Raw genomic sequence first — 11,106 nt, forward strand, 5'->3', positions numbered from 1 at the left:
AAAATTTAATTAATGTTTGAGCTTTATCTATGCAAACATTTTGACCAGAAGTTAAAAACATAAATTGTAATAAATTAAAATGATAATGTGTTTAAGAAGATTAATTTATCTTAAATTTTTTTCCAAATTATTAAAATAGAATAATAAAAAGTGAAAAATATTAATAAATGGGCTGGGCCATGTCACTACAAGCTGATCCTAAATGTGGGTCAAAGTATCCGTTGTTAATGGATAAAAAGAAGCTTATGCTCCTCCGCGGGACATCAGACGGCGAGGACCCAAGTTTTGCTCTCTTCTTTTGATCTAATCTTCCCCCTTTTTCTTCATCTCGAGTAGTTGATTTGCTGGAGAAGGGTAAGATCCAAACCCAAGTTGCATTCTTTATGTCTTTTATTGAGTTGAGACACTGTTTCTGAGCTGAAAGATAGATTCTTTTTGTTTTGTAATGTTTATGTTGATTAAAGTAGTGTGAATCACATTTGAATTGAGTGGGAATTGATGACTTTGTCACTTTTTAGTTGATGTGGTTTTTGAGCACAATGTTTGGTAGTGTCTTCAGCAATTGTCAATTTTGGAAATGAGAAAAATGTGAGTTTTGATGCTGTTGTCTGTGAATTTGTGGGTTTTGACTTTATTGTTTCTTTATTGAGTTGATTCCGATTGAAAATGGAAGCAATAACTGTTTAAAGTTTGGTTTGCAATGTCGTCGTTAACCTGAAACAGTCTAATCTTTAATTTGAATATATTTAGGGGATTGATTTGTTTTGTGAACTTGTTGGTGCCTTGAGGATTGTAAGAAATTGGTTTTGTCGTGTGTACAACAAGAATTGAATTGAGATACTGGTCATAAGAGTTTGAATAAATTTAGTTGCAACAGATCAGCATCTAAATAGAGGATGTTTACTTAAAAGAAAATTGCTGAAATCATTTGTAAAACATCCAACTTAAATTTTATGTGAAGTGGAATAAAGGCTATTATGTGTGATGCAAAGACTATGATTCTGAAGAGCTATGTTACTGATATTACATTTCGTGATGGGCTTAAGGTTGACTTGTAATTCTCAGCTTAGATTGAATATAATATGAGTGTAAGTTCATATGCATTACCATACAAGTATTGGTTGTTTTGAGAACTTAATCTGCTATTTAGTTCTCTAGCTCATCAAGAGTGTTATATTTTGAAGAGAATTGGATTATATAGGTTATGCGTATGATAATTAGTTTGATTAAAGGCATGTATAAGCAGTGGTGTTATTCACTCTACTAAAAAGTGTTCACATTGACATCTTGCTCCGATTGCTCATTCATTTTTAAATTGGTTCTCATTGTAGTAGTCTTATTGTGTATTTTTTTTAAGGTTCGTACAAATCAATTAAGTATAATGCACTCTTGTACTTGATGTTTGTAAAATCACAAACATTAAGTGCTTTAAAACCAAATCAAAATTAATTAACCATTAACAAATAAGAGAAAGTCAGAACATAACATCTTTTACATTCCTTGGGGTAATCCCAGTCCTAGAAAGAAAGGTTCTACATTCCTCTATGTTCAAGATACAACCCATGGACATTGATCTGAACATTTGACAGGAAAATACAAGGCTTTAAAAGAAAAAAATCTACTTATCCTTTGCCAATCGACGGATCTACATGGATCCAAGCTTGATGTTCTCTTTTCTTTGCTCTTAGTTGCTCTTTTGATCCCCTCTCTTGGTTTTTAGAGATGTCTCCTTTTTTAGCCCCCCGTCGTCCTTGTTGCCTTCTCTCCCCAGTGATATGCTAGGGTTTCTTTTTTATATCATGATACACGGGTGGTGTTGGCTAACATCGGCTGCTTGTCTTACTTTCTGAGTTTGATTTCTGAATTTCTGCATAAACACTGAATACACCCATGCTAATTAACACATGCCAATCATGTTTTATTGGATCTTTGCTTTACATCCCCTTCTTATTCCATGATCCTCCATAACTTGCTCTTTGTTTTACCCTCCAAAATACATCGAACATTTGTAGATTTGGGGTTGAATTCCACTTATCAGGATGAAAATCAATAGAAGCAGTAGTCCGAACAAGGAGAAAGAAATCCATACAGAAATCATGTAGAATTGCGTGATTGAACAACAAATAAGACCAAATTCATATTAGAACCTCATGTAATTTCTACACTTATCAATTTTTATCCACTTTAACATCTCTACTAACAACACCTTACGAGAGAAAGGACTTTTTTTCTCCTAGCTTTGATACGTGCACAAAACACTCACTGGTAAAGATTTTAAGATGACTAACCTTAGGCTTAAAGTTAATCAAGACCTCATAAGGTGTCTTGTCTTCCAATGCCTTAGTGTAAAGCTTGTTCTGTAGATAAGCTGATGTGTTGACAACTTCAGCTCAAAATCTTTTGGGCAAATTCTTTTTAAACTATAAGCATCTGGCCATGTTCAAAACAGCTCAGTTCTTCCTCTCTAAACACCATTTTGCTGTGGTGTATAAGGAGCCGTTAATTGGTGTTGTATTCCATGTAGCTGCAAAAAACTCTGAAAACTCTGTGAGCAATATTTGGCCCCATTATATGATCTTAAGAATTTAATTTTCTTGCCACTCTCGGTTTCAATCATGGTCTTAAATTAAACGAATAAATTAAACATATCTAATCTGTGCTTCATAAAATACACCCAATAATACATGTTGTAATCATCAATAGATAGCACAAGATAGTTGCTGACATGCAAGGATTCTGTACTCATAAGACCACAAATATCAGTGTGTATCAGCTCCAACTTCTCTTTTGCTCTCCTAGGTTGTTGAGATGGTAAAAGCAATCTGTGGCACTTTCCTTCTTCACAAACACCACAAATATGTGTATATGCAACAATTGAAACCATTTCCAGCACCATCTCCTTCTTCTGCATTTGTTTCAAGAAGTCCTAATTACAGTGGCCAAATCTTTTATGCCGCAGTATTGATTCATCAAGCGTTGTAGTCATTGTTGTCTCCCACTTTAAAGGAAAACTATGATCCCTCATTTTTACCGCCATTTGCTTTTCTTCTTTCTTATAAAAAATTTCACATAGTTGGCTATGAAAACTTGACAACATACCACCGTCTAAAAGTTGTCCCTTGTAGCTAATTTCAAGCACATAAAGAACATTTGGAAATAATTTTGTACCTGATGGCATTTTGATTATGATAGTACCTCTTCCTTCAACAACAACAACATGTTATCCATTCCCAATTCTAAACCCTTGACTTATAATTCCTGTCAAGAGCTTGAAAGATGCTTGAATCTGCACACATATGGTGTGTGTATCCACTAATTAGTAAGCAAGTTGGTAAATCATTGATTGTTGAATCTGTTTGTGCCATAAAAAGCAACTCCTCTCATTTCATTTTTTTGCAACCTGAGCTGTTTTCTGCTTTTCCACAGTGTTACAAACCCTCTCTATATGTGCAAATTGCTTACATTTTTTGTATTGTACCCTTGGTCGAAATTAGCAAAAATGTTTGGAGTGATTGGTCTACTTGCAATGAGGAAAAGGAGGAAACTCTCTCCACTTTCTGTTGCTACTTCCTTGTCGAATCTGTTGCATTCTCCCTGCAAATTGTCTTCCAAATTGCTTCATATTGGCAAACTTCCTTTCGGTAAACTGATTCTGATTTATGCAATCTTTAGAGGCCAGTAAAGTTTCTTCAGTTGTATTTTTTGGTTCATCCTTCTGTAACTTCCTCATGTTCTACCTTTGCTCTACTGCATGTAAAGCGTTCATCAACTCAGTTAAACTAAAGGTTGTCACTTGCTGCTATAGTGCCACCGTTGCCTTGCTTATGCGTCTTTACAAGAGAAAGGGCAATCTTTCAGAAGCCGAGTTTACCTTCAGCCACATGAGAACCTGCAAAATTTGCTGTGTCACTGCCTGCTCATCAATGATCACGATTTACACACCTTTAGGTATGTAAGACAAGTGGCTCCAGATTATCCACTTTATGGGTGAAGATAATGCGGCTTCAGAATTGGAGAATTGGTTAGTTTGTATTAATACCTACAGTCAGCAAGGTAAGCTGTGGAGGGTGTCTGTGCTGACAATGATGCAAGAAGCTGGATATTCCCCCAATATTTCTGTGTACAATACCTTGATTACGGGGCATGGAAAGCAAACTAATGTCAAGGCTGCAGAACTTGTATTTCAAAGGCTCCAAACCATAAGCTTGGAGCCTGCTAAAACGACATATAGGTCCATGATTGAAGGTTTTGGTAGAGCTGACTATTATAGAGAGGTTGTGCAATATTATGTGGAAGTCAACTCAAGAGATCAGGATTTAAACCAAACTCTTCAAATATCTACATGATGGTCAACTTGCATGCCAATACTGCAGGTATATGAGAGTGACAGTGACATTGTTCAAACACTAAAAGTTATGAGGGTGGCTGGCTGCCAATACTCGTCTATATTGAGTAGCCTTCTTCAGGGATATGAGAGGGTTGTCAGATTAGAAAAAGTTCCTCAAAATTTAAAAGTTTATTTTTTACGATGGAATTTTGGGGGACCAAGCCTCAACTTCCATGTTAGTCATGTCCTATGTACAGAATTCCCTTTGGATGATGACCTCCATGCTTTGCAGGGACAAGGGTGGAAACATTGAACCTATAAAGACAGATTGTACTATATACTGTGAACTTCATTGCCGAACTTGGTTTACGATGAATATTACTTCCTGTTTGAACCTAGTGATATCAGATTTTTCTGGTGTTGTCAATTATGTCCTCTTGTTGCCCAATGGTTGGATACATAAATTCCACCTGAGAATGGTGTCTAAAAAATGATATGAATGCATTCCAAAGTGGATCCTTATGGTATCAAGAAAGACAATCCAAGAATTCAGACTAGAACTATTTCAACAACCTCGCTACAGGGTCCATTCTTGTCTCTGCTCTTGTCTTGAACTCCATCATCTTCATCTATGTGACTGCACAGTTATTCTGTTCAGAAGTTTCAAAGGTTTTGACAAGTTGAAAACTCTTCAACTCTCTTGTGTCACAACTTCTGATGGTGAACTAAGCTCTTTGTTTTCAACGAGTACTCGGTTACAAAACCTGGAAGTGTGCTGCTATGCTTCTATGTTCTCAATATTAATGTGCAAATGAAAAAGCAACAGATATCAATTCTTCAAGTGTGTCAACCTTTGGCGCATCTGAAACTTTATTTCTGCCAGCTTCTTGTGCTTCAAATATCTGAGCGGGTTGGTGACTCTTTGGCTTTCTCGTGTAAAGATTTCACATGAAAGATTAAAGAATTTTATTTCTAGCTACCCTCAGTTAAAGGAGTTACAACTTCAAGCGTGGGAAGATTTCAATGATCTGAGTGTTCAATGTTTAAGGATCTTGCGTGCTTCCAAGCATCTCCATTTGGTAGCTCTTCCACTTAATGGTGTATCTCTCAACCTACTATCTTGTAACTGACACAAACATGCCAAACTTTGTTCTGAAATTCAATGAAGATGAATAATCAACTCCTGAAGGTCAAATCCATACTGCTGTGCTTCTTGTTTTGTTGCAAAATTTTCTTGTGTTACTGAACTCATGCTCTGTTCTTCTTTTTGTCATCAGGTATTGGCAAATTCATGTTCAAAAGTTATATTCCCGTTGCTAATTTCTCTTTCCTTGTAACATTTGGAGATATGATCAGTGAGTATTTCCATTGCTGATCCACAAATGAAGATAAGGTACATGACATCCTTACACTTGTGTAACGACAAATGACTAAATTTGACTCGCTTATTTTTTTTTCCTTAGGCATATTCAGTAGGTAAGTGTTATTTGAACATTTGGGAATAGCTAGAGTACTCAGGTTCAGAGTGTAGATTTGACACCTTGCCATGCTGCAGTTTAATTTTTTATCTGGTTGCTAAAACTGAAGTGTCATTTTTGGTGTTCATACTTAATACTCCAGCTGTGCTTGAAAAGTAAAAATAATTTACCTGGTAGATTCATCGGTGAAACTAAAATCTTGGCAAAGCTGTTGAAGTTCAAACGGTTGTCAAAACAAGTAAAAATCATTTTCCTGAGTTTTTGAACCAGTTTGCCACAACGACTGTTAGACATATGTCTAATCTTATAACTTTGAATTATATCAGTGCTATCTTGTCTTGAATATTAAAGATGAGAGAATGAATAAAAAGTTTATTGTATGTTTTCATTACCTCCTTGTAATTTTTATATTTGCATATGTGCTTCTTGAAGAAAAATTGTTTTTATATGTTAACCTTGAGTTAAAGTTTTTTATATAATTTTCAATTTGTAGTATTATAATTTTATATATATATATATATATATATTTTTGCAGAATTGATCTAAATCACTCTTTCAGGTTATATGAAAATATATTTTAAGACATTAATAGGAACATGAATAGAAAAAAAACAAAGAAATAACAAAACAAAGAAGAAATCAGAAGAAAAAATAAAAATTCATCATAGTGAGTCAAGAAAGCAAAGTTTTTGACATCTAAATTTTGCCACTTAAGCATTTTTTCGAAAGATAATAAATAGAACTAGTAATGTTGTGATAATTGATCTTTCACAATCTGAAAACATAGTTTTTAAGGAGATATAAAATATCTTCTCATAAAGAGATGAGAATAAACATTTTTATTAATAGCTTTATTTATTTAAATTTATTTCATTTTATTTTGCGGACTGTTCGAGTATAGATTCTTATATAAGCATTATAATGTTAACATTAATTTTGAATATGGATGGTTTGGATTAGATATTAATTAGTTGTAAAATTATAGTTTTTGAATCTTATTTTTGGTTTTTGTCTATTTCTTATTTTCTATTTTAGTGCAATCGTTGTTTAAAAATATATTTTTTAAAATATGTAACCCTATTAAATATTTGAAAATACAATAAGAAAAATGAGTTTTAAATAACTTATAAATAATAATTATTACAAATTACAAATTTTATTTTTTTAGGGTTTACCTAAAAATACCCATTAAATACCAGCTAGGGTGCCCAAATTCTCAAATCCTGCAGCCGCCGCTGTTCGTTGCCATCATCATAAAATCAATCCTAAATTCTAGATTGTGGTCATAATTCTTGGCGACTAGGTATACTCTATATTTCTCTCCTGGATTTTATTGCTTATTTTTATTTTGGAATCATGATATGATTTTTTGGAAATTGTAAGCATATATTATGGTGTGTAGAGTTCACAATGTTAACATTAATTTTGAATATGGATGGTTTGGATTAGATATTAATTAGTTGTAAAATTATAGTTTTTGAATCTTATTTTTGGTCTCTATCTATTTTTTTTATTTTCTATTTAAACGCAATCTTTGTTTAAAAATATTTTTTTTAAAATATGTAACCCTATTAAATATTTGAAAATATAATGAGAAAAATGAGTTTTAAATAACTTATAAATAATAATTATTACAAATTATAAATTTTATTTTTTTAAGGTTTACCTAAAAAGACCCTTTAAATACCAGCTAGGGTGCCCAAATTCTCAAATCCTGCAGCCACTGCCATTCTTTCGCCCTCATCCTAAAGTCGGCCCTAAATTCTAGATTGTGGCCGTAATTCTTGACGATTAAGTATACTCTATATTTTTCTCCCGCATTTTATTGCTTATTTTTATTTTGGAATCATGATATGATTTTTTTGGAAATTGTAAGCATATATTATGGTGTGTTGAGTTCATAGTGTTAACATTAATTTTGAATATGGATGGTTTGGATTAGATATTAATTAGTTGTAAAATTATAGTTTTTGAATCTTATTTTTGGTTTTTATCTATTTCTTATTTTCTATTTTAACGCGATCTTTGTTTAAAAATATTTTTTTTAAATATGTAACCCTATTAAATATTTGAAAATACAATAAGAAAAATGAGTTTTAAATAATTTATAAATAATAATTATTACGAATTATAAATTTTATTTTTTTAGGGTTTACTTAAAAAGATCCTTTAAATACTAGGGTGCCCAAATTCTCAAATCCCGCAGCCGCCGCCGCTGCAGTTTTTTCACCATCATCCTAAATTCTAGATTGTGGTCGTAATTCTTGGCGATTAGGTATACTCTATTTCTCTCCTGCATTTTATTGCTTATTTTTATTTTGTAATCATGATATGATTTTGTGAGAAATTATAAGCATATATTATGATATGTAGAGTTCACAAAAGCGATTAATTTTGTTGATTAATCAGTGTTACTGTGATCCATAGAACTATTTGCCCATTCATGATTTTTGGGGGAAATTTTCATTTTTATTAAGATTTCACAACTCTTTTTCATTGGTGATTTGTAATTGTTTTTATCTAGGGCAATACATAAAACACGGATATATAACTAAGAAAAATGGAAGTTATGATTTCTGTTTGTTTTTTTTTTAATGCATTTTGTCATTGCATTATTAATGAATTGGGCCATGAGATTGATGCTGGATTTGTGCTTTGGAAATTGCTTTTCTTTTAATAGCCACAGGTGATCAAGAATCGTGGAAAGATTTTTGAAGTTACAATCATTTTAAAGACAAACAAAATGACTACTAAAAGTTCCGATAGAATTAGCAATCTTCCATCTGAATATAAATATGTTTCTTGATTTTGTTGATCGTTTTCTCTTATTACATGACGCTCTGATACTTAAGTTCTATCTTATGATGGAATTTGAATCATCTCCACCCATTGATAGGTGGATTCTTGTGGTATCAAGAAAAGAAGTCCAAAACTTTAGACTTGTTGTATCAAGACCATTGGATGACATGTACAAGGTCCATTTTAATTTTTTTTTCTTGTCATGAATTGAAGCATCTTTGGTTGGCCAATTGCATTATTACCTTGCCACGTAACTTCAAGGGTCTTGACAAATTAAATACCCTTAAGATTCCATGAGATCGTAATCTCAAATTTTGATTTAAGTTATTTGGTTTCAAGCTGCACTCAGTTACAACAACTAGAACTGGTATCGTTGAAGAATGATAATAGCAATATTGTCAAAACCGGACCGGCCCGGCCGGTTCGACCGGAAAAACCGAGAACCGGCCATGAGGCCGGTCCGGCTACCCCTTTTGACTCGGTGTTGAGATAACTCGGTCAAAAACCGGTGACCCGGCCGGATCTACCAGGTTAAAAAAATGAAAAATTTCAAAAAGAAAATGAAAAATTTCTATGGCGAGAGTGAGATTTTTCATATATCAGTTATAAAAAATGTTTATGGCGAGTGGCTTCAAAGCAGCAGGGCGAGCACGAGAGAAACAAGGCAGAACCGGAGAAAAACCAGAAGAAATGTGAGAGAGACGCCTGTGGAGACCACTAGATCAGAAGAAATGAGAGAGAGACGTGAGAGAGAGAGAGAGAGAAAGAGAGAGCACTTAAGATTTTTTTTCCTCTCGTTGATGAGTCCCGAGACAGGAAGGATTTTTTTTTAATTTTTTTCTTCTTTGTGAGTCCCAAGAGAGAAGTGTGAGAGACGATTAGGGCTTTTTTAAATATTTTATTTTTAATATTTTTATATAAAACTAAAACTTTAAATATTAAATTTAATTATATTTTTAAACATTTTTTTAAAATAAAGCGAATATACATAAAATAAAAATTTTTAAAAATAACAAATTTAATTAATTGTGCTTTTTTAATTATTAAATATATAAGTTATATTATTTTTTTTTATTATTAATTATTATAATATATTTTTTAATGTTTTATTATTAACCCCGATTCAACCCGGTTGAACCCATCGACCCCTGACCTCTGGACTTGGCAGGGTCAATGTCCGGGCCGGGTCTGACTACCTTGGATAATAGTCTTGATATAGAAGGAAAATAAGAGAAAAAGTTAACAATATTTAAGTTTTCTGCCATCTCCATTTTGTCAAATTTTGATCTGATTGATGAAGACATGAACTTAACTACTGGCTCTGTCGATCTTCCAACTAATCTGCTAGTGGGTTAGTTTATTGTGCAAATGAAAGTTCGTGGTGGTGAGCTTATTGTACCTCAAAATTTCGAAGGCTTGGACAAGTTGAAGATTCTTGAACTTAATGATGTAATGTTTTCACCTGATGAACTCGAGAACTTGATTCTGAATTGCACTCAGTTAAATGAGTTGTCGATTTTTATAGTGCATGGACCTGATAAGCTTAAGATTCACTCAAACAGTCTCCAATGTTTGAAGATAAATGGTTTCAAACATCTCCATTTGGTTGCTCCTCTACTACATAATGCATCTTTCAACCTATTTAGTTTTCAAGAAAGGCGGAGCAAGGCCAGGTTTTATATTCTGCCGCCTATCATCATCAACATCATTTTCATTATTATTATTTGCAAATTTGCATGCCATTGGGCTCATGTTTCTTTTGGTTTATTATCATAGGTAATGGCAAATTTACGTGCAAAACTCTCCTCTACTTCGACATTCAATCACTTGGTGAATCTATCTTTGACGGTAATATTCGGGGACCTAATAAGTGAATATGCACTCTTCTATTTTTTGGAGAAAGCCAAAAAATTGTACAATCTCTTGAAATAAAGGTACATGAAATCTTTTTTCTTACAAGAGCACCAAATCAATTACAATTTAACTCTCTTAATCTTAATCTGTGCATTTTCTTTATAGGCAATCTCATTGCAGAAAGATTGCCCAAACATTTGGAAACATCTGATGAGCAGGAATTCGAAATTCATCTTTGATCAACTTCTCTTTATGAGGTTTGAAGGTTTTTTGGGTACTGAAAATGAGCTTTCATTTTTGTCGTTCATACTGGCTGCATCCCGTCGCTCAAAAAGATGGCAATACAACCAGGGAAAGAACAATTGGTGAAGTCAACCCAAACTCACCGAAAGCTGCTGAAGTCGAAGAAATTATCTAGTCAAGCTGCAATCACTTTTGTCTGAGATAAATTATCAGGTATTTTAGAATCTTTCAAACTTTTTCCCTTTGTTGCAATTAAAAACTATTGATGTTGTTGAGTTTTTGGACTAATAAGTCTATGTGGTGTATCTGCTTGAATTAATGTTGTTTAAACTTGTAATATTTGGATTGTTATATTTGACTAGTTTGAATCAGACTATATATATTATTATTGAATCTCTTACTTCC

The 11,106-nt window shown here is 33.1% G+C and overlaps 1 long non-coding RNA gene across 6 annotated transcripts; it reads left to right on the forward strand.

The window, feature by feature from the left end:
• The first annotated feature begins 270 nt into the window (after window positions 1-270).
• On the forward strand, window positions 271-10,241 carry LOC120284107. Of its 6 annotated transcripts, XR_005543417.1 has the most exons (4): window positions 535-5,516; window positions 5,605-5,720; window positions 9,961-10,053; window positions 10,167-10,241. It is a non-coding gene; the product is annotated as an uncharacterized LOC120284107 (long non-coding RNA). The 6 variants fall into 6 exon arrangements; XR_005543413.1 differs by lacking the exons at window positions 9,961-10,053; window positions 10,167-10,241 and adding an exon at window positions 271-354 and having other exon boundaries at window positions 3,427-5,516; window positions 5,605-5,783; XR_005543414.1 differs by lacking the exons at window positions 9,961-10,053; window positions 10,167-10,241 and adding an exon at window positions 272-354 and having other exon boundaries at window positions 3,495-5,516; window positions 5,605-5,783.
• The last annotated feature ends 865 nt before the right edge of the window (window positions 10,242-11,106 follow it).

The sequence above is a fragment of the Dioscorea cayenensis genome, chromosome 3, assembly GCF_009730915.1.
Source record: "Dioscorea cayenensis subsp. rotundata cultivar TDr96_F1 chromosome 3, TDr96_F1_v2_PseudoChromosome.rev07_lg8_w22 25.fasta, whole genome shotgun sequence".
Classification (NCBI taxonomy): Eukaryota; Viridiplantae; Streptophyta; class Magnoliopsida; order Dioscoreales; family Dioscoreaceae; genus Dioscorea; species Dioscorea cayenensis.